Below are 23,892 nucleotides of genomic sequence, written 5' to 3' on the forward strand. Positions count from 1 at the left end.
ACAGCACACAGCACGCTTCATCCTCGCCCCTCCTGCGGCACACTGAGCCCTGAGCCGGCCTCAGCATCATGGTTTACTGTGGCTACTTCTGCCCCTTAATTTCCCTAATTCTCGGCTCTGCCTGCACCTTGCTGCACTTCAAAGCTGGCGGAGGCTCCGACTGCCCTCTGTGAGGCCGTCAGCAGGACCAGGGAGCATATGGAGGAGGGAGAGGGCAGGGTGGCTGAATGCTAGCATTGCTAATTTTCTACCTTATTGTTAATCAAAGCTATTGACTGTGATCACCCCCCATCATCCCTGCATCTCCTGGCAATTACAGACTCAGGGGACTGTACCTCCTAGGAGAGGGGGAGGGAGTGGGCAAAATCAAGGGTTGTCAAAGAAAGAGGAGTATAAGGGGAAAACACCCCACTTTTCTGGGAAATAGCAAAGAAAGTGATGCGACCTCACATCTTTCAGAAGACAGCAGTTTTCCATCTTACAGAACTGAGAAAAATTCACTGAAATAAATGCATGAGTGAAACATCATCTGGCTTGGGATATTTCACTTTGAATATTGAAAAGCATTCCACATCGCATTACGATTCTACATTATAGGCATTCAAGTAAGCCTTTTCTTTCACGTATTTTTACTTTTCTCAAAGAAAAAGTGTTTTTTAAAAAATATTTCCCAGGTTTTACATTCATTTTTCTGCAGAGCGTTTTAGAGCTGAGGCTAAGCTTGACCCTCAAGTTTCAATACCTGGAATCTCAGGTGTAGGCATGTGAGCATACGGGAGGCCAGCAACACCAACTGCTAAATCCTGTGTGTGCTCCATCACTGTGCATGTCATATCCATGTGTGTTCAATAAGTATGAGAAGTGTCTACGGCTCTGCTGCTTATAAGCAGATGCAAACACAATAAAAACCAGGCGTACACCTCCTAAATCGAATAATGGAAGAGTCAGAGGTTGCTCAAGTTGAAATGTTCTGCAGGCATTTTTATCACCTGAAGCAGCATCTACAGATTTCTGGGTCTGAGCAGAGAGAAAGCACAGCTGTTCACTGGGGAAGAAAGTGTCACCTATGAATGAGGCAGGCTGGATGCGCAGGTATCGCCCCTCTAGGACATCACAGTCGTCATTAATTTTGTGTCTCTGCTTGCTCTTACCTGGAAAGATACATTTTGTTTTAGACCCCGCTGTTCAGGGATGATTTAGGAATTTCTCAAAAGGGGTAGAAAGTCTAAACTGAGTGCTGCTGCGAGTTTTGCACGCAGCAGATTTATCCACTCTAATCTCCTGCCTTCCCTCCTCCCTACGGAAACTGTCACAGGACGAACCCGGTGTAGCTAAAGCGAAAAAAATAAAAGGTTCAGATCTCTGAAGACAAAAGAGGAAAAAAAAGTCCATTCTTGTTTGATTCATCCTTATTTATCCAATGATGGCTTTGTCACTGTGGATCCTTAAAATTGACTTTGGAAATGGGAAAGTGGTGCAAGTCTTCCAGTCTGCCCCTCCAGCCTGGCATCTTAGTGTGTGCAGAAGTTGTTTAGGTCATTCCCATTCATTAGAGAGAATGGGAAAGGGTCTTTTTGTGTAATTTGAGGCTGGGTTAGTTTTGAAACTATATGCAGCCACAGACTAAGGAAGCTTGCTCAGGAGGCGACTAAATAAAAGAGGTTCATACACATAAGAATTAACTGCAGGAAGTGGCACCAGAGAAACTACTTTTACCACCTTTATAAACTAATTTGTGATAAAGCCCAATTTTAATAAAGCTATTGAAATGTTGGGAATATTATTTTTTTAAAAAAAGAGGTTCGTAGACAGAGAGAGAAACACAAATTGCTTGTTCAAATATATTTAAAGGCCTTTAATAAAGGCAACAATCTCTGCCTCCTCGCAAGCTTGCTGTAAGAATTGCAATGTGTGGAGGGTCGTTTTAACTTTAGGGATTAATTATTTTTAGTAAGGAATGCAGATTGTCAAGGGAAGTTCTGCATTTAATTTATGATGGCATAGTTTATTTAATGTGGACCCGCACCTTTCTAATCACTGTGTTAAAATGCAATAAAAATTCCTCCAAATCTATGATTTAAATTAAACTGTCATATTTCTATAATATTATAAGTCTTTGTGATGTGGTTTATGAACATCTTGTTATTGCATCATGTCTGGGAATGAGGGCATTATTATAAAATCAACATGGATAGAGAAAGGGAGTTTATTATCATCTGAAACGAGATGCCTAAACTGATAAAAGAAATGGTTTAAATTATGCTGTGCCCATGTGTGAAGGAATTACCAAGCTTGCTAGGAGAGTGGAGAGCAGGGTAGGACTTGAAGGGAATCATATCAAGACCTGTGTACATGTTTATTTGTATGAGTTTGAAACTCACTAAGAGGTATAACTAGGATGCACCAATAAAAGTATATAAAAACTAAAGTTGAGTTTTCACCTAAATCATACCTATCCTAAGATAAATTATCTCCCTTATTTCCACCCACCATGCTTATGGTCTCTTTTTAGGCTCAGAAAATAATACACTTTGCAGTAATCAATGAATTTTACCATATTTATAAAGCACACCCAGTTTCCTTAGTACTGCCTTTAATTAATGATATGAGAGACCAAGAGGGGAAAAAAAAGGCACTATTTTTTCCTAATGGCACAAATTAGTTTTTCCTTCTCCTCCTTCCTGTCAAAAGATAATGATAACATGAAATAGCCAATTGACTACTGCTCATGAGCTTGAAGACTAATTTCTGGTTCAAAAGATAGCTACACATTTTTTTGTTTTGTATTGATAGCATTGATCACATGAGTGACAAACTAGAATCTAATAAAGCAAGAGATTACTTTGTTTTACCATATTTGAAGGGAGTCTTCTTGCAGCCAACAACTGAATTTAGAGTTATGGAGGCTTGAAGTATCTGCAATAGATAAAGCCACTGTCCCTCTAGAAAGACATTGGCGTGAGAGGTGCTGAATTTTATGTATCTGTTGCCCAAATTCCCAAGAACCAAGTACTCCATTCACTTGTCATATTTGACTCCTATTCACCTTACACTGAACCCGAGATGGTAAATACACTGAGGAGGACAGAGTGATAACAAATGTTTTACTTAAGTGAGGCTCTAGGTCAGAACCAACAGGGAAAAAACAAAAACTGCATTTTCTGCACCAGTCTTATATTCCAGGGGCAAACTGCTATAAATGAACTGAAACATTTCATCCTTGTCAAATACCTCCCCACTGTCCATTCAAAGCACTTTCTCAAATGTAAAGGGAATCTCAATTTTTTTTTTTTTTTTTTTTTTTTTGGTGGTACTGGGGTTCCTGGAAGCCCTTCTACCTCCGGGCTACACTCCCAGACCTATTTTTACATTTTTATTTGGAAACAGGGTCTCCTAAGCCAGCGCTCGAGGCTGGCTTCGAACCTGCGCGATCCTCGGGTCTCTGCCTCCCAAGCGCGGGATTATAAGCGTGCGCCACCACGCCTGGCGGGAATCTCAAATTTAAAAAAACTCATAGACATTCAAGGTTGGAAATATACCAGATAGATCCTTACAACAATCTTCTATTATATGTATGGACTCTCGTGAAGTTAGTGGCCATTTGACCTTCACTGCTTTTCAAAACAAACCAATTATAATTTTATAATTAAGTACCGGACTTTTTTGTGGTTGGTTAGTTTAAAGAAAAATATGTTTTCCATATTTTCTATCCACTGACTCTTCTAATCTGTGGAGACATACATTGTTGTTAATTATAGTTACTATTTCATATAATAGATCTCTTGAACCTCTTCTTCTTTTCTAGCAACTCTTCAACCTAAATCTATTAAGTGAAAAAACATTAGTAAATACATATTACACAAGACCAGAAAGAAAAAAATAGATATTTTTTTTGTAATATATATATTTTTTGAAACATGGTCTTGATACATTGCTGGGTCTGGCCTCAAACCTAAGACCTCTCTGTCTCAGCCTCCAAAGTAGAAGACTTAAGAATAAGCTTAAAGTTTACTGAAGAAATAATGCCCTTTGCTTTTAGAAGACACATGTAGTATAATTAAAGAGTGAAACATGCTTTTTCTAATTTACTTTCAAATGATTGAGAAAATATTTTGAGAGAGGGAGATCAAGTGAATATGGTATTATTTTAACAATTAGTCATTGGTAATACACTCCAAGAAGTTTATAGGATGGTGGGTGAAGACTGAGTGGGGTAAACCGTTCTCTGCAATTTGTAGTGGAAATTCATATAATGATCGTTTTAGTCATGCTGGTGATATGATTAAAATAGCTAATATTTTTTGAGTATAAAGACTCATATGTGAACTAGTGTCCAACCTATTGTGTCTATGACATTTTCATCATACCATCCTGGCTAGTGTTTTATTGTATGAATACAAAGGCCTAAAGGAAACCCCTGCTGTTTAAATTCAAAGTTTTATTTATTTATATTTAAAGTTTCAGTTGGGTTTTAAATTCACAGCTCAAAATATTTGTGTTTTCAAACTTTTTCTTCCTTTCTGTCATATTTAGTTATGAAATATACATTAAACATGAAAGTCTTCCCTTTACCCTACTGTGAAGCGTCATGTGGATTTCTTTATAGATTTGCATTATCACTGTGCTGAGCTTTGGCATTAATTGACATTTTGAAGATGACCATTAATAAAAGATTAGGAAAAAGCAAATGAATATAAACTACTATCAATATGAGAATTGTGTTCTACAAATTGGATCAATTCTCATTGATTCTTTCCTACTAATCAAGAGAAATGCAGGGAATGGGTCCTTTAAATGGAGTATTGAGAACATTTAATTAGAAACCGAGGCAATGAATTACAAAATTAAGTACAAAAAACTATGCAGGGAGCTTTAAGTCTGCATTAGAATTCTACAAGATCAAATTAAAATTAAATTCAAACTTCTGCTTTGGTCATGCATGGCTAAAGTCATTATTGAATCTACATTTCTATCTGTTCCAGTGTTTTGAAGTGGGGTTAAAGAGAAAGATACGAGTTATAGAGAAGGAAAGGGAAAAATAGCATCAGTAGTTGCTTTTAGGTAGTACTCACTTTAAAAAACATTCAGAGAAGGTAGTATATTTAAAAACTCAATTACAAATATACTGAATGAGCAGAAACCCATATGCTATAGAACATTAAGTATAAAAGTATAATATGTATCAAATTATGTTATTAAATACTGAATAAATTTCTTTCTTTCTTTTCTTTCTTTCTTTGTGATACTGAGGGTAGAACATGGGATCACTCTGTCTCTAAGCTACACCCCCAGCCCTGTTTTATTCATTTATTTTTGTTTGTTTGTTTTGTTTGTTTGTTTTTTGGTACAGGTGTTGCTGGAAGCCCTTCTACCTCCGGGCTACACTCCCAGACCTATTTTTACTTTTTTATTTGGAAACAGGGTCTCCTAAGCCAGCGCGCGGCTGGCTTCGAACCTGCACAATCCTCCTGTCTCTGCCTCCCAAGCGGGGATTACAAGCGTGCGCCACCACACCCAGCTATTCATTTATTTTGAACCAGTCTTGCTTGGTCTCTCACTAAGCTGCAGAGGGAATCACTAAATTGCTGAGGCTGGCCACAGACTTGTGATCCTCCTGGGATTACAAGCATGCACTACCACACCCAGCTAAATTCTCTTTTTTTAAAGTGGCAATTTATTTATTTGTTTGTTCTTAATATACTTTTATTGGTGTGTTATAGTCTCACATCAAAAAACTGGAAATATGGTAACAGAAAACATTGTGTTACAGCCATCTCCAGTTTTACTATTATAAGGATCAAGGTTGCATCATTATGTTTCTTTTAAAGATAGAAGAACCATGATTTTAATGATTTGTCTCGATAATGTTTATTAGAATACGTGTTTAGAACAGGAACATACCTGTAGTCATCACTTGAGAGGCTGAGACAGGAGAATCACAGGTTCCAGCCTCCACAACTCATTGAGACTCATATTAACTCAGTGAGACCCAGTTTCCAAATAAAAAATAAAACAGGGCCAGGGGTGTAGCTTGGAGTTACAATGTCCCTGGGCTTAATCTCTAACATCACAAAAAGAAAATAAAATCTCTTTAGGTAAAATAAACCAAACATTCAAAATTTATATAAAATATGTATTTAACTTCCAAGCTACCTGCCTCCAGCCCTTTTTATTTTTTATTTGGAAACAGGGTTTTGTCAAGTTGTTAAGGGTCTTGCTAAATACTTATGATTGGCCGAGTGTGGTGGCGCACGCTTATAATCCCAGCATTCCGGAGGCTGAGACAGGAGGATCGCGGTTTGCCGACAGCCTCAGCTACTTAGTGAGGCCCTCTGCAACTCAGAGACCCTGTTTCAAAAAAAAAAAAAATAGGGCAGGGGGTGTAGCTCAGAGGTCGAATGCCCCTGGGTTCCATCCCCAGACCTGCAAAAAAAACCCCAAACCAAAAAAACTTATGATCGTCCTGTCTTATCCTCCCGAGTACTGGAATTACAGACATGCACCACCATGTCCAAATAAAATAAAATAAAATAAAATAATCTTAATAGTAGTAGGCATTTGAACCAATGCTGCCACACCAGGATTGTATCATATAAAAGAACAGGTTTCCAGCAAGGAATGGGGGTATGTGTGTCTGTAATCTTAGTACTTGAGAGGTTGAAACAGGTGGATCTCTGGTTCTAAACCTGACTTAGCAATTTAGTGAGACCTCAATAAGTTAGTGAAACCCTGCTTCAAAATAAAAATAAAAATATAGCCAAGCGTGGTGGCACATGCTTGTAATACCAGTACTTGGAAGGCTGAGATAGGAGTATTGCACAGGTTTTAAGCCAGCCTCAGCTACTTAGTGAGGCTCTCAGCAACTTAGTGAGACCCTGTTTCCAAATAAAAGTATAAAATAGGTCTGGGAGTATAGCCCAGAGGTAGAAAAGGCCCTGGGTTCCACCCCCAGTACCACACACACACACACACACACACACACACACACACACACACACACAATAAATAAAATCAAAAGAATAATGTGTAGCTCTGATATAGAATTCTTTTGAGCTCAATCCCCAGTACCCTAAGGAAAAAAAAAGAACAGTTTCATACAAGGATATCACATTCACACTACTGCCTTTTCTAATTTCCTGGATTAAATAATTAGATAACTGAGTAAATCAAATATGAAGAAAATAAGTAAAAATTGTACTGACTAGTCTCACCAGTGATATTTATGTGACTTTTAAATTTATTTTATATCAAAATATACAGCTTCCTTCATACCTTTTATGCCTATGGTTCTATCATTACTATAGTAACCATCACCATTACTATTAAGATACTTATCAATGTTCTCATTTTTGAGATGCTGAAACTAAAACTCAGAGTTCATTGGCCTCAGTCAGACATCTATTAAACTGTGGATTTGAAATCTGACTCCAGATGATTTCTGACTTAACTCACTACTCTTTTTGCCACACCCCATGGCTTCTTTACTCATCAATCCAATTCTAGGAACTAGACGACATCTCCCTAGCATATAAACAATGGGATGCCAGGTTAGAAATTCTCTTCCAGTCACTGAACAATAAGATTGGATAATTCCACGAATCTTTTTCTCAGCTCTGTTAAGCATATCACCAGGACTTCTTCATTGTCTTTTTCATAGACAAGATAAAGTAATGAGGTGGTTATTTGTGGTTAAGCAAGAACTACACAGTATAATATAAAAAAGGAGGTCTCAAAGCACAAGGCTTCGCCAATAATATTTTAATATATGCAGATTTGAGGGCCTAATTACTCATTGAATAAAATTAAGGTAAATTCAGATTCTGTGTTTGACAGTTTTTTTTTTAATAAATGAGGCAAGATTCCAGTAAAATAATTCTACAGGTATTAAGAAAGGAAGGTGGGGATGGAATAGGGAGACTCCATGATGAGACCAGCCCAAATGATCCTATGCATATATACAAAGTTTTCAATGCCTAGCTCAATAACATGTATGGGGTTGGGGAGAGACTGAGGCAGGACTCAGTGGGGAAGGAAACATACCAAGTTCTGTATGCTTGTAAGTTTCTACCACTCTGAACCTCATTATGATGTATAATTACAATGCACCAATAAAGTATATATTGAGACAATTACTTTCTAAAAAATATTCTTTAAGCCAGTATAATGGTGTACACTTATAACTGCAGTAATTGGGATGCTGAGACAGTAGGATCACAGGTTTGCAGCCAGCCTAAGCAACTTAGGTCCTCTGCAACTTACTGAGAGAATGCTTCCAAATAAAATGATAAAATAGAGGCGAGAGTGGGGCTCAAAAGTAAAATGCTCCTGGGTTCCATCCCCAGTACCACATACATGCAAGAAAAATATTCAATGACAAAGATGCATCTTTTGAGATAAGCATAAGTTATCTTATGGCAGAAGCATGTTTTTATCTGCTTAGCCCTTGTGCATTATTTCAGAGCTAAGTAGGCAATTGATATAGTGTTAATGAATGATCAGAAGAGACACAGGAGTGTCAGCTTGCTAGAATTGAGAGTTCATGATGGGGGCAACTTTCTCAATGAATAAGGTATGGATTATTTTCACATTTGGGAATTATCATTTACTTATCTATCTAAAATATATTAATCACCATAAACCTTAATTCATAATCACAATATAGTAAGTTACTATTTCTGAGAGAGTATCATCTTTCTTGCTCACCTACTTCACTCCATGTATATTCTAGAAGTAGAATCTTGTTGAACTGAATTCTGGTGAGGGTTTACTGAAGTTTTTCCACTTGCATGTTAAAAGCAGATGATTGACAGACTAGAAAGTATAATAACTAATGATATTTCTCAAAAACTGAAAGAAAGTGCTATATGAGTAGACCCTAAGTGTATTTAATTATTTCCAGGTAGCAACATTGTACAGGTAGGTCTGGTGAACTATGGTTTGAATATCTTCAGATATAGGTATATAGATATAAATAGATCCCAATTGGAATGAATGGGGTCTATTTCTCTGATAGGTTATTCTTGAAACTGAAGTGATATGATACGTATTTGGAATGAGCGCTTGGTTTGCTATTGTTACATTCTAATTTTGAATTTCCAAAAAGGAAAAAGGTTACAATTCTGAAAAAAAAAAAGGTAGAATATAGCCAAGTTTTCAAGTTCAGTTTTGGTTGATCTGATTTGGAGGGACATCCAGCTACTCTAGGCCAGTGAAATCAAGTAGACACCTAATATGGAAGCAGAAACATGCATAACAAAGAGAAGTAACAATTCTCCTAACATAAAGTCCACCACAAAAATGTTAGGAAAACAAATGCATTAATAGATAAGGCTGTGCCATCATGAAAGAAGCTTTTAACTTATTCAAATTCAATTTGATTTAACAAAACAATATAGAGTGCCTTCTGGAAATTGCTCTATTGATGGAGAAATGCTTATTATAGCGAAACCATTCATGTCCAGATCTCTTCTCCTGGCAACACTGACAAAGTAGAACTCTTAAGTAACCAGGAAAATTATTCTTCCACACAATAGCATTTTGTTTCTCTTTTCTTTGATGTCTGAGTGTTTTCGTGGAAATAGTAAGTGATGACCATTTCTTCCTCTAATTAGAAACTAAGACAATTGTCCAGTTAAGTTCTACATATATTAAAAATCCTTAGGAATATGTGACGTGCCCTTAGTGCGGTTGGATCCAGTGTGCAGAGTTTTGCTGCTTTGAACTTTATCTGTGGGAGTTAATTTCCTGTCTATTTTACTAGTATTTCTGGCTCTCCCCTTCTGTTGACTTTTTTGTTTTGTTTTGTTATTTTCCCCACCCACTTTGCCCTGGTATTCAAAGGCTTTTTTTTTTCTTTTTCTTTTATTGTGTTTAGCATCTGCTACCATTCTACTCCCTTCCAGTTAAAGCATAAGGTAACTTCAGCACAGACTAATTAAATGGTGCTTGAAGTTAGTTCACAGGTGGTGGCCCAGCTGCCCTTCTAGGATGAACAAATACATCTTAGACTATAAGGGACAGAAATGACACAATAGTAATATTTAAAGTAATAGAAAGCTCCTTTCATACCTGTATAATGGTAATGGGGAAATCAGGAAAAAAAATAGGATGATTCCTCTTTTGTAAAGGTAAGAATCTAGGCCTAAAGCCTGCTGATTACATCTGAGATTCTGGATGTGCTTAATCTAATTTAGTCAGTGCTCTTTTCTCATCATAGAATATACAAATTTGTTACCACTTGCCCCAAGCATGATAATAAATGTGTTTCTGATCACTGCTACTAGAAACTATGTTCAGTGACATGTAGTTAAGATCCAGTGGTTTCTTAAGTTCAGTCACAATGTGGAATAATTGACCTAGCATCTTGGAATCACTCCAACTAAGCTTATATTATTATTTATTTAGGTAATCGATGTAATGTAATGTTTAGGAGTCATTACTAACTCTGTAAATTTGGATTAGTTATTTTATCTATTCATTGGTCTTTTTTCTTCATCCATAAAGTAAATTTGTAACTATTTCACAGGAGGATTGTGAGGACTAAATAAACAAATAATTGTAATGATGTTATCGTAGTTCAGAAGACCTTGTAGGAGGTCAGTAAATGGTATTCATTATTGTAATTCATCCAAATTGAAAGTCACTTTTAAAAGGATCAACTAATAATTAATAAAAAATAAATTATACATATTTGCCTCATGAAATGAGAAAAATCTCACTTTGTTTCTATTCTAACATACCAATTTGGAGCTTTTGGAGGAGAAAAGGTAAAGAAGTTAACTGTTAAAATTCAAGAGAAAAATGGATTTTGAGCTGGGTGTGGGTGGCACACATCTGCAATCCCAGTACTTGGGAGGCTGAGACAGGATAGCAGGTTTGCGGACAGTCTCAGCAACTTAGTGAGATCATTTCAAAATTTAAAAATAAAATAAAATAAAATAAAATCGGGCTGGGAGTGTAGCTCAGAGGTAAAACTCCCCTGTGTTCAATTCTTAGTACCAAAAATTAATTAATTAATTAAAATAAAAAGGAAAAGATGGATTTTGAACTTGTCACTTCTTTCTGGGCAGGTTTCTGAAAGCTCTCAATCTGTATTTCTGCAGCACCTTTTGCACAGCACCTACTGAATACCAAGGGAAGTATTTCTACATAGATAGTGTATCATCTTGCAGCAGATCCCTTTAACTATAGAATTTAGCTTGCCCATCTCCATGGTGGCTTTGTGCTCACAAAGATGAATTCCCACTGAATTTTACTTCTTGAGAACAAAACAACTATTGATACTGATATTACTGTACAAATTTCTTAACTGTTAGAAGAGCATTTGATCCCCCCCCCCAATGATATTTTAGCATCTATCCCTCTTTTGCCGTCTTCTGTAGGGGATAGAAGCACTGGGGGCTTTGCTGGAGCCGGGGAAACGTCTAAAGCATCTGCCAGTGCCCCAGATCACGTGATAACTGCCTCCCTCAGGTCCCCTGAGCCCTGGCTGCTCTCCCTCTGCAACCATTAAGGGCCTCTCTAAGGCTGCATTCATTCATCTGCTAAAGGGACAAATTTTCCTCTACAGTCTCTTTATTGTCTGCCTTTTCTAACCACAGTCACGGCTTTGCACTCTTCATTCTAATTGTGCTTTTGATTATTGGGGTCATTTTATGCCTTCAGCTTTCCTAAAGGTCGCAGGGATTAGCTGTGTCCCATCGAGGACCAGACAGAGGGTGAGGCTGGCTTCCCATCCATCCGCCTCCATTGATTTCCCCTCAGTGTGAACAGGAGGGGCAAGGGTGTTTTGTTTTCTAACTCTCCTTTGATGCTTTCCTGCACCCTTCCCCCACTTTCCTTAACAGTAACAGAGCAGCGCTGAGCAGTGGTTAAGGCCCCAGTGGCTTTGGGGAAGTGAATTCAGCGCTCATCATAAAAGATTACACTGAATCTTCAGCCCTTGATTGTTTCAATTTTCTTAGCTCACCAGATACTGGGCATTTCTACTTCTTAACATCAACCTGCAAAAGGACATTTTCTTTCCTTGCTAATGCAGTCTAATTCATCACACACATACGTTACACACATACACAACTACACAGATATTATATTATTTATTACATGTAAATATAATTACATGTACTATTGCTTCTAGTTATATGCTGTATATAATAAGATACTAGTTTTGTTTTCTCTCCATTCAACTTATTTTACTCTGCTGATTCTGACTTAAATTGTGCTTTCAGTGAGAAAATCTGTCAGTCTTTATTCTCACAAGTGCTTTTACAATGAGACACTGTGTCTCACTTATGAATGTTTTTCCACAAGAGACACTCTTATTGTAAATTAATGAAAATTTGTGTAACTGAAAACAAAAAGTAGCTATTTTTAAGAAATTTGTTAAGCATATACACGAAGGTCCTGAAAAATTCTCCAGATCTCCAAACACCTTAAAAGACCTCAGGCTATTTATATTATATTCCTATTCAAGTGATAGTAGAGATAGTTTATTTTTATTAAGGATAAATATTTTCTGAGCCACAATGGTCTTGGATGATGAGGAAGTCCATTCATTACTGATGGACAACTTTCCAATGAAATAAGAGGCAGGCCTCATTAGCTATTCCATTTTGTAGGAGTCAAGTGAGAAGTGACTTTTTAGTTGGTGAGATTATCTGCTTGCCTCAGAAGAAAGATGCGATGGGCTATGATTTATTCATTATAAAACATGGCCTCATAAACAGGGATGAATTTCAAAAACTGCATTGCATGTTCAAACTTGAAGGTATTACACCGATTCATTTCTTCTTTCTGCCTCATAATTGATAATACACTTATTTTGTTATGTAGAAATGTGCTCATCTGACAAGACTGCCTCATTTGCCTGTTTCCGCTGAAACTTTAAGACCTCCCTTGTACAGTCAGAGTGCAGACAAGCTTGGGTGATTAGAAATGTAAGATTGTGTTTCCAAAGACGCAGCTCCTGTGTGAATACTTGGGGCCAGCACATGTATTTGAAATTGAATAAAAACTTAATATAGTAACTAAAATGGTTTGCACTAGGCTTTTGTGACCACTTTTTTTTTTTTTTTTTTTGAGGTGCCAAGGATGGATCCCAGGGACTTTTTAATAGAAGTCAGAACTAAAACACACACACATATTTTTCCTACATAATGGGAAAGGGAACTGAAGTTTGTAGATATCAAAAAAAATCATCAAAAGTCAGCAGAGTTCTACATATTGCCAGAATATAGAAACTGCAAGAAATTTTAGGGAAACATTACAAAAATCATAAATAAATGCTTTTAACTCTTGTGGATGGATAAAAACAACAGGATAATCTCCGTAATCTGCCATATTTGGCATCTGAAAATATCTTAAAACTTCAACATAAACTTTAAAATCATAGTAGGGTGAATCAGAAATGACCCTAAGATTGACAAGTTATATTTAAGAAATAGATGGTCAGGCTTGCATTAGTAGTAAAATAAAGAACATAAATCAAACATCTAAGAATGTGTCTTTTTATTCTTAGAGTTTCTGGGATAAGATGAAACTGTGTGTTCATGTTAATGTTAAAATTTTTCATTTGGTATGTGTATTTGAAGGCTTACATATGATTCGAAGAAATACCCGACAGCCTGACACCTGGTAACTAAACCTGCCAAAATATATAAATCTTTCGTGCTTCCCTATGATTCTATCACTCCTCTTTAAAAAAAGAAAACTCCTCTCTAATTGTACGTAATTCTGGCAAAGACAAGTATAAAAATGATAGTGAACAAGAAAACGCAGAAAGTAAAAAATATTGCAGATTAGTTACACACAATGCAGGGAGTTGAGTGAATGTAACCACAGCTTGTATTTTGCATCCAGAGAATAAAGACATTATTGTCAATTTCCCCATCATTTGCATGCGTTCTTAATTCTCTATGCCAGTAAGTGTTCTGTTGTATGTTCTATTCACAAATATGCTGTACTCAGAAGGCTATTAAATCATAAGAATGCTCATCCTGAATCTTTCTATGAAGACTATGTGCCTGCTGCATTTTCTGGTAGTGTCTGAGAAGCTTTGTGGCTCTAAGCTGAAATTCTAGGGTTCTAAAAAGTTACTATAATTTGTTCATTCTGAGATAATTTCAGGTTCGTAGGCAAAATATAGAAATACCTATTTTCCTTTTTAGTTAGTTTTCTCTAGGGGAAAGATCTTGCAAAACTATACAACAGTATCATAAGACACTGATACTGATAACAAAGGCCTTTATACCAACAAATGAATCCTGATCTCTGATAACCTCAATACGCTTTTCTCTTACTAAACCCTCCTTATTCTCTGGTAACTAGGAACATGTCATTTGTATCTATAATTTTGTCATTCTGAGAAAGGCCTATAAATAAAATCATACAGTATGAAACTCTTTGAGAACTACTTTTTTTTTGTTTTGTTTTGTGTTTTGGTGGTACTGGGGTTCCTGGAAGCCCTTCTACATCCGGGCTACACTCCCAGACCTATATTTTATATTTTTATTTGGAAACAGGGTCTCTTAAGCCAGCGCAGCTGGCTTCGAACCTGCGCGATCCTCCTGTCTCCGCCTCCCAAGCACGGGGATTACAAGCATGTGCCACCACACCTGGCGCTAGAACTACTTTTTAAATCAGTGTAATTCTATAAAGATTCTCCCTAGTTGCTGTGTGCTTCGAGAGTTCCTTTCCTTTTATTGCTGTGTAGTTTTCCAAGATAAAATTTTACTATAGTTTGTTGACCTGTCTGGGTTGTTTCCAGTTTTTTTCCTATTATAGACAAATCTGAAATAAACATTTGTGTACAGGTTTCAGTGTTCAACGTAAGTTTTCATTTCCCTGGAACAAATACCCAGGAGTGCAATTGCTGGGCATATGGTAGTTGATTAGTTTTTTGAGAAACTGCCAATTTGTTTTCCAGAATGTCTCATAATCAGTCCATCAGATTTTAAAAGACATGCATGCATCCACAGGGAAGGAATATTATGTAGTATTAGAATTAAAGACTAAAGTTAAACTTCTGAGAGCTCCTTCCTTTCTGTCCTCACTCCCTTCTCAGCGCTTCTCTTCTTTCTTTAGGCCTTTCTTTCTTTCTTCCCTTCTTTCTTTTTTCTTTCCTTCTTCCATTTCTCCCATTCATCCTTTATTCTCTCCTTTCTTCATAAATGTATATAAAATTTTGATAGAAGGAATGGACTATGTTAATTTGAGGTTAAGTAAGTTAAGTAATATAGTAATTATAACTTTGCAGGTCCTTCAAAATATTTAAATTAGATTTATTGGATTTTAAAAAGTATTTATAATCTTCCTAATATATAATAATGTCAGTTCACTCTTATTAAGCTAAAAGGAAAAATACATAATTGATAATAGCAACAAAGAAATTCAGAATAAGCTTTCTAGTTTGCTTTTTTCTTTTGATAATGACAATCTAATAGAAGAAAATTCTCTAAGTATAAAAAATTATAATAGAAAGTTGTTTTGTTACTACTGTAAATATCAATATATTTCAGAGAAAGAATTAAATATATGGTAAATTATTATGCAGTGCAGTGCAGAATAAAGCATTTTGGGGACTGTACTACCCAACCATAAGACTTGCATTCTACAGCAAAGTAGATGAAGAAGATCTAAGTAGATGAAGGTTTGAAAAATACGGCGCATATAAAACTATATTCTACCAAAAAGTTTACTGTTTTGAACATCATCAACATTTTTATATACCTTAAAATATGTATAAGTATGCCAGTTTACTATCAACACTCAAGTGAGTCTGGTTTGCCTTCATGAAAGCTTGCCAATATTTTTTAAAAATTAGATATTGAAATGTATAAGGAGATTGATTCAAGTCATACAAGTAATATCTTATAAAAGCAAATATAAGAGCAATAAGTAATCTTTAAAATTGGATAAAAATCTGTCTGGTTTGGTGGCGCATTCTTGTAATCCCAGTACTTGGGAGGCTGAGACAGGAGGATCATGAAGGTTTGAAGCCAGCCTCAACTGCTTAGTGTGGCTCTCAGCAACTTAGCGACCCTGTTTCTAATAAAACATAAAAATAGATCTGGAAGTGTAGCCCAGAGGAAGAAGGCTCCTGGGTTCTATCCCCTGTACCACACACACAAAAAAAGGATAAAAATCATTTATAATCATAAACTTTTGGATTGATGGAATCAATAGATGCTGAAGAAAAATTTCTGACTCCAGATATATGTATCAAAAATACTGTCATTAAAATGTATTTTTAATATGCTGGGTGTGGTGGTGAGCACATTTATAATCCTTGCGCTTCAGAGGCGGAGACTGGAGGATCACTCAGAAAAAAAAGGTCTGGGAGTGTAGCCCGGAGGTAGGTAGAAGGGCTCCATCCCCAGTACCACCACCAAAAATGTATTTTTAATATGAAAACCATAAGGAAAGTAGAATTACTTATAATTATAAAGGTGGTAATTTGGGCTGGGGGGGGTGCATGCTTGTAATCTCAGTACTTGAGAGGCTGAGACAGAAGGATTGTGCAAGTTCAAAGCCTGCCTCAGCTACTTAGTGAGGCTCTCAGCAATCAGTGATAGCTTGTTTCCAACTAAAAAAAAATATATATATATATATACACACATATATATATGTGTGTGTGTGTGTGTGTGTATATATATATATATGTATACACATATATATTAGGTCTGGGAGTGTAGCCCAGAAGTAAAAGACCCCTGAGTTACATCTCCAGTACTACAAAAATAAATAAATAAATAAATAAACAAGTAAATAAATAAATAAATAAATAAAAATAAATGTGGCAATTTGAAATGAATATGTTTAAAACAGTTACAAATTTTGTTGTAAGATTTTATAGCAAACCTTATATCAACTAATAAATAGATTATCAAGCTACCACTGTAAAAGATGATGTAAAAAAAAATGTTCAAATGACCTGGCCAATTTCTTTGAAAGAGATTGAAAGATTATTGATGGGGGTCAGATAGTGGATAGTCCTGAATTTCAACCACAGCCTTCAATTCAATAAACTCTGACAGCTTGGGAGATAAAGTTTAAGCCATACTGGCATTGTTTCCATAACAATTTGATAAAATAAACTACAGTAAAGTAAAATAAAATGATCACCTTAACCGTGTTATTAGTGTGAAATGGGCAATGACTGAGATAAAGGTTTGTGGATAATGCTACTGTAGATGATGTAATTAGAGCTCATTTAATTGGTAAGAAATAATAGTTGGTGTGCTGCGCTCAGTCTCTTAAGATGTTAGCAATATTTCAAATGGATAAATTCAAACTAAAGACAAATGAAGATGAAAAAGCCTAAAGAAATTTAAAAGGCCTTAAATACATTTTCTGATATACTTCTTATATTTGTAAAATAACAAACATTTCTGTAAATAACAAATACAAGCCTTTGTTTCAAAGCCAGTCTGAAATATACAAAGGCAATAATGTCAGAAGGCTTGGGATTGTCTCCATCCCCACTTCTAAGGCTCACCTGTCATAAGTCTCTTTTCAAGAGGGGCATGTGAATGGAAGTTTAGGGCATCAGGCTAGGTCCCAAGGGGATAATGATGGAGGAGACAAACCACTGAAACATTTTTAACATGATATGATGCACAAAAATAGAGTCCATCACTTCTATGAGCTATACTGATTTATTATCATGTTTGTAAACATAATTGCAGAAAAATATTTATTATTATATGTAGAACTAAATATGGGCTTTTAGGTACAGGAATGAAGGATATAAATATCTCTACTTAGATGTATATATTTGTATATGTGAATATATAACTTGTATATGTGAATATATAAGTATACACATCCTTTGATTTACATAAAATATACAGGTATCTTATTAGTAGATATCTAAATCTTTAAACTAATATGTCACTTATATTATTTTTATATTGTTACTGATAGCTTTATAGAATTATTTATTATTACTATTATTATTATTATTAATTATTATTATTATTTGCGGTACCGGGGATGGAGCTCAGGAGCATTCTACTTCAGGGCTACACTCCCAGCCCTAGTTTTTAGTCTTTATTTATTTATTTTTGAAACAGGGTCTCACTCAGCTGTGAAAGGCCTCGAAAAGTAGCTAAGGCTGTCATGAACCACGATCCTCTGTTTTCCACCTCCCGAATGCTGGGATTACAAGCATGTGCCACCACGCCTGGCTATTATGTGGTTTCACAGAACCATTAAAAATAAAAACACAGCTGGAGTGGTGGCACACGCTTGTAATCTCAGCATTCACATTCGGGATGTTGAGATAGGAGGATCGCTTTCTGTGGACACCCTGAGCTACTTAGGTCCTTTGCAACCCAGTTAGACCCTGTTCACATAATAAATAATAAAAAATAGGGCTGGGGATGTAGCTCAGAGGTATAAGGTCCCTTGGTTCCATCCCCAGTACCACAAAATGAAATAAATAAATAAATAAATAAATAAATAAATAAATAAATAAATACACAGCCAGGCGTGGTGGTGCACACTTGTAATTCCAGTAATTGGGAGGCTGAGACAGGAGGATTGTGGGTTTGTGGCCAGACTCAGCTACACTGTGAGGGCCTCTGGAATTTAGTGAGACTTTGTTTCAAAATAAAGTATAAAATTAAGGCTGGGGGTGTAGCTTGGAGGTTGAATGCCCCTGGGTTCCATCTCCAATACCATTTTATTAGACATACTAGTCTTCAAGTTAATCTCCTCTTGCCTCTAAATTCTTTGGGATAAGATGTGTGTATGTGTGTGTTGTGTGCATAGTATGTGTGTATGTGGATGTGTGGGTGCTTTTGTTTTTATCCCCAATACATTACCATTGTTGCTATCCAATTACTATTTCTAAAAAAAAGAGTTGAGTGGAAATAAAATAAAATAAAATAAAACTAAATAAATAAATAGACAAAAACACCAGAAAGAATATAAAAAGTAATGAGAGAAGTAAGAAAGAATATTGGAAAAAATAAACAAAAATGCCTTGTGCTAAGTATCTAAAAACTAACATAAATAATCATAAATTATAATTTTTTTTTGGTGGTACTGGGGTTCTTGGAAGCCCTTCTACCTCCGGGCTACACTCCCAGGCCTATTTTATACTTTTTATTTGGAAACAGCGTCTCTTAAGCCAGCGCGGCTGGCTTCAAACCTGCGCTATCCTCCTCTTTCCACCTCCCAAATGTGGGGATTACAAGCATGCGCCACCACTCCCGGCAGATTATAATTATTTAAGGAGGAAAAAAATGAAATGGACAGTTTCCTTGAATTCAATGAGCAAGATCTAGGCAAAAAGAAATGGTTAAAAATAGTTTTTTGATAATAGATTTAGTTAAATATTAACATAATATAATAGATATGTCTAAAATGTAAGACGAAATGAGAAATTATTTTTGGAAAGGAAGACAATCTCTATGAAAATCAGCACAAGATATTTCTTATCAAAACTTGATAAATACATAGTAGAAATGTTGTGACTTTACTTTTTAAATACCAAGTAATGCTAGCACTGCACTTTAAATTCTCATTTATCTATTTTCATAGAAGATAGGACCTTATACTACCTATTGGTAGCAACTCAAATAAATCCAGTTTACAGATAATAATTGGATCAATTATAGTTTAAAGGGTGATTTTACTATATCTTGAACTTCCAGATATATCTGCCTTAGAGATTTACTTTTCGAGTCACAAAATTCAGAAGGTATTTTCTGTTTGGCAAAAACCAAGATGGGTTGCCTGAAGTCATTTTTTCCTAAAGAAGAAACACAAACTAAGCAGACAAATTTTCTTTTCAGTCAATGAATCATTTTCAAGAGATCAAAGACACTGAAGATAAGATGCCCAATATTCAGGCAAGTAGTTCTGGGGGCAGCTGTATTTTTTATACAACTATTGTCCCAGGGTGAAATTGGTTGCTTAGAATTGAAGTGAAATAATCTCATCCTACAAATGACCTTAGGAAATTGGGTGTTAGGGAGACCGGCCGCAGCATTCAGTTAAGTGGCCCTTGAGCAGGAAAGTACCTTCCTTTGAAAGGGGAAAAGTTTGACAACATTTAAACCAATCTATCATTTATCATACCCAGTGGGTGAGACGGTTAATGACTCTATTGATTCTTTTTGGTGCTTGCTTTTATATACAGCATTTAACCAATGTGAGGATGAATATGGGATTTGTTTTCCATTTGTTATCGATGCACCAAAATTATTTGTTTTTATCCTTGTAGCTATTGGTTTCAAAAGGAAATTTTACACAGACTTTGAGTAAAACTGCATTTCAAGTCTCAAATGTTCCTTTTTTTAACTTCAGGTATTTTTCCATGTCTCCGGTTAACTTCAGAACTTCTTTTACTTTTATTAGAAGAAACAAAAGTACATTGAAACTTTTCCAACAACACGGATTAACATGCTTCAGAAAGAGCTTTCTTTTTCTCTTTCCTCATCTGACTTTGTCATATACTCAATGTTAATTTATGTAGGTTGCTATAATTATTCCTTGGTCCCCATCCTTTTTCTGAGGGCGCTATGGGCCATTTCTCAAAAGCTGTCTGATTTTATAAAAAGACAAAAGAATAAATATAAACACAGTAGATTGGCAGAGGTTGCAAATGTGGTCAAATAGAATTAGAAAGGTGAAGGGGACTCATAGTAAACAGAAGAGGAAGACTGCAAGCCTGCAGACAGGATAGGTACTATAAGAAATAACTGTTTAAAATTAGATGAAAAAATGTTAGCAATAAGATAAAAGCCTGGAAGCAGGAGCAAAATCTAAAAACACATGGCATGGGAAAAACTAGACAGAATAAAATGACTTGTGCATTATAAGAGAAATACCATAGCTGCACAACTCACAATTGCCAAACTATGGAAACAGCCAAGATGTCCATCAACAGATGAAAGGATTACAAAACTATGGGGTATGTACACAATGGAATTTTATTTGGTCGTAAAAAAGAACAAAATTATGTCATTTGTGAGGAAATGGATGGAATTATGCTAAGTGAGATTAATCACAAAAAGTAAAGAATCGGATGCATTCCATAATATGAGGAAGCTAGGGAGAAAAAGGGTCATAGGAGGAACTCCAGAGGAAGAAGAATAAACTATAGATGAGCAAATAAGGCACCCTAACTGAGGGGGATGAAAGGAGGAACAGGAAAATTCCAGAATCTACATGATGTACATTCACAAACATATCAAAGTCAATCAGTAAGACAAACACGAAAAGGAAGGAGCAGGGAGGGATTGGGGTGGGAATAAGGGAAGGGCTCAATGAGTGATGTGTGCTATGCCTCTACCATCTTGTACTCCATTAAGATGTATGACTACAATGCACCAATAAAATAAATATAAAAAAAAGATATGGACAAAACTAATTTCTAATTTAGGCTAAAAGGTCTATTTTACGTAATGTATATATGCTTATTTTTGAGTATTTATGTTCTTGCCTATTAGATTAACAAAGTAAGTTTTTAAGCCTTAAAGTTTTCTGAAATCATCATTAAGTAAAATTAATCCAAATTATATAAAAATCAGTTATTAACATTTATTTGAATTCCTAAGAAGCATTCATTGAAATGCTGACTTTCTAATATATACTGTCTAATAAAAGTAATGCATTACACGAGCTAAATAGTGTTGATGTCATCACTGATTGAACATTAGACATGGCATGAACATAATCTTAGAATTAAGGTGCTCAGAATGGTAACGTTAAAGCTGCTTCTAGACAGTGACACTGTCTGGAATTTAGTAAGCCATGTTGTAGTCACATAACTGTCATCCAGGCTTGGTTGTTTCATTTGTAGAATAGAGGCAGAGTAAATTGAGTAGGATTATGAGGGCCTTGAGATTTTCAGGATTGAAATTGACTCACATTTAAAGTTGCTAGTTTCATTACCTACCAAGAAGAGAGTCTTACTGTGCTTTGAAACCTCAAAGCCATATGCCAACTTTTCTCTAAAAAAGCCACAGGTGGCATCTTATTCAAATGTACGGTTGTTTCATGTAAAGCCTCATGTTGAGTGTAGCTATGCTCATCATTTATCACATACTGCTTTACCTTGCACTTTCATGCCATAGACATGGCTTCTTTCCTTCAACCTCATGAACCAGCCTCCATAAGCTTCAGGCCTTTCTTTAGCTTTCCCATCTCTCTGGGTCTTCACAAGATTGAAAACATTCGGATTTTGGTCTGGATTTAGTTTTTCTTTAAGACACATTTGGCTAGCTTTATCTTCTCTCCAGATCACGAAACCTTTCTTCATATCAGGAATAAGATTATTTCACTTTATTATCATACCTGAGTTCACTAGAATAGCCATTTTTATCTTCTTCTATACATTTTCTTTTGTATCCACAACTTGGTTGTTTCACTCACAAAACCTAAAATTTAGCTGAGCTTAGTTTTTGACATGCCTTTCTTATTCAGCTTAATAATGTCTAGCTTTTGATTTAAAGTGAAAGATATGTCATTCTAACTTGCCTTTGGACACTAAGAGACGATCATAAGGTTATGAATTGGCCTAATGTTAATGTTGTTGTATCTCAGGGAACAAGAAGGCCCAAGGAGAGCGAGAAAGATGGGTAAACAACCCATTGGTGAAATAGTAAGGATACACACATTTTGTATATTAACTTTGTTGTTTTTTATGTTGTGGTTTCCCCAAAAAAGAGACAAAAGTAATACCAAAGATCACTGATCACAAGTCACCAGAACGAATATAAGAATAATGAGAAAATTTGAAATATGGCAGTAATTACCAAAATGTGACATCGAGACACATTATGAGCTCAGTCTTTTGGAAAGATGGCACTAATAGACTTGCAAAGCACAATAAACTGAAGGAAAACAGAAAGAGGGACACCTATGCTAAATGCCAAAGGTGGCATCTCAAAGACATTATTATTGCAGGTAGGAAACATTACGGAGTATACTGATATTTCGTATTCCAGAAATGATGATTTTAAGTTAAAAGATCAAATATCTATCTTTAATTATAGAGAATATTCTTAGAGCATTTAAACAATTAAAAAATACAGGCAGTCAAATCAATGCTTAAATATGAAAAAGCTAAGAAATTTTAAACAATTAAAAGTAAACTGTAAACACTTGCATTTCAAAAAAAATGAAAGATTTATATATAATACTGATGCCCGATTAGTCTCTTAAGCTTGTACAACCATAAAAGGAAATCTTGTATTCCATGCCCACTCCTAATCCTCTGAATGCCATCTTCTGCTTCATTTTGCAAACCAAAAACCTAGGAGTCATTCTTGGTTTCTTACCCAGCCCCTACTCCCTGTGCATTATAGATCCATCCAGTCAAAAAAAACAAAATATGTTACTACTTGCCCATGCCACCATCCCACATCCTTTGATGACCTTTGTCTTTCCCGTGCACCATGGCAAGTGCCTGCCCTCTCAACTCCTTGATTCTATGCTGGCCTTTGTCTAGAGAGCATCCAGAGAGATGAGTTAAAAATAACAATCACTTAGTTTTCTTTTTGTGTCTTTCCATGACTTTTCCATTGTCTTGAGAGTAAAACGAGTCTCCCTTACCATTAGTGCAACACCCTTCACACTCATACCTACAAGCACAATTTGTACCAGTCTCCTCTTTGTTGATTACACTCAAACTCAGACCATTTTCTTAAAACAACAGCCAAGTTCACTCTTGCCTCTGCAGGTAGCATGCCTTTTGTCATGATCACCATATTTCCCTCCATACCCTCCCAACCCTCTCTAATGCTGAAGCTCTGGATCTCCACCTAGTTTCACTAACATCTTCCTGTTTAGTCTTTATTTTATTTTGTTTTGGTGATACTGGGAATGGAACCCAGGGCATTCTACCTCTGAGCATAGCTCCAGCCCTATTTTATTTTTTAT

The 23,892-nt window shown here is 35.9% G+C and overlaps 1 protein-coding gene across 1 annotated transcript in view; it reads right to left on the reverse strand.

Annotated features, from left to right (window-relative positions):
* The window catches only part of ROBO1 (roundabout guidance receptor 1), a gene marked incomplete at both ends in the record, with an annotated part of 827,137 nt that overhangs the window by 537,406 nt on the left and 265,839 nt on the right, over positions 1 to 23,892 (reverse strand). The window lies entirely within an intron of this gene.

The sequence above is a fragment of the Muscardinus avellanarius genome (genome assembly GCF_963383645.1).
Source record: "Muscardinus avellanarius genome assembly, chromosome: 5".
Classification (NCBI taxonomy): domain Eukaryota; kingdom Metazoa; phylum Chordata; class Mammalia; order Rodentia; family Gliridae; genus Muscardinus; species Muscardinus avellanarius.